Source organism: Myotis lucifugus, unplaced genomic scaffold (assembly GCF_000147115.1).
Source record: "Myotis lucifugus unplaced genomic scaffold, Myoluc2.0 scaffold_19, whole genome shotgun sequence".
Lineage (NCBI taxonomy): Eukaryota > Metazoa > Chordata > Mammalia > Chiroptera > Vespertilionidae > Myotis > Myotis lucifugus.
Window position 1 is genome coordinate 1,356,848 of NW_005871067.1, and position 1,301 is coordinate 1,358,148.

Consider the following 1,301-nt stretch of genomic DNA (forward strand, 5'->3'; position numbering starts at 1 on the left):
TGGGAGTACCGTGATCCATTGCCTCAAAGAGGTAGGCCCTGCCACACAGCTGGGGCTCTGCGATGGATTGCCCCGCAAAGGCAGCACCCCCCCCCCCCCCCACCTACTGCAGCGCTGTTGCCAGGTAGCCTGGGCCTCCTCTTTGGGGGTGATTGTGGAGCCCCTCCGATTGATTGATTGCCCCGCCAGCCTGTGGCCTGGGCCCCCCTCTGCAGGGTGATCATGGGGCAATGGCTGGGCACCTGACCAATTGCATCACACCTGCCTTGGCTGGCCTGGCGCCAGTGGGTGTCATAGCGTGGTCATCTGGATGAGTTCTACTATTCTATTGTTTGGTCGATTTGCATATTACGCTTTTATTATTATAGATAACTCCATTCAATTTCTATTTTGAGTCCCTATTCTGCAGCTGCCAAAAGGACAATGTCAATCAATTCAGGATTCTTTCCGTCCCCTTTCTTGAGCCGCTTCTAAATGCCGAGGCCTTGGCGGGCAGTCATTTGTCTGGTCCTTGAGTTGAATGTGCACACAGTTTGCTAAAGGGGCAATTTAGTTTCTGTTTCAGGTCCCATGACTTTCCCATCCCTCCACTAAGAGAAAGGACTCTCTTGTGAAATTGGCTTTGTTGCGGCAGCCATTCCATAAAGTCATTCCTGGTACAGCCCCCTGTACTTATGGGTCCTGGTATGGAATGTTTGTGTCCCCCTGAAATTCACATGTTGAAATCTAATCTCCAATGTGATGGTATTTGGAGGTGGGCCTTTGGAGTTTGGGTAGAGCCCTCATGAATGGGGTTAGTTCCTTGTTAGGAAGACTCCAGAGAGCCAGATCCATCTTTTTCCATCATGTGAGAATACAAGGAGAGGCCTACAGTCCGCAGCCCAAAAATGGGTGACTATGCTGGCACCAGAACCCGACTATGCTGGCACCCTGATCTTGGACTTCCAGCCTCCAAAATGGTGGAAGTAATTTCTGTAGTTTATAAGCCACCCAGTTCATGGTACTTTGTTATAGCAGCCAGAGCTGACTAAGCTAGGATCCCAAAGTTTTTATTTTCATCAACCTCCCCGCTGCACTTCCCATTTCTCCAACCCCAGACTGTGGGATGTACAAATGGTTTTAGAGGCATTTCTCGATTAGGATGAGTTCTGGTGTCTCTCTTCCTCTATATTCAAATGGGGAAAATGGTTTTCTGAAAGAAAGATGGCATTAATAGGTCAATTATGTTTAAATAATTATAGACACTTATCAAACTATAAAACAGGCATTCCAGGTACCAGATGATTCTGTCCATTGAAATT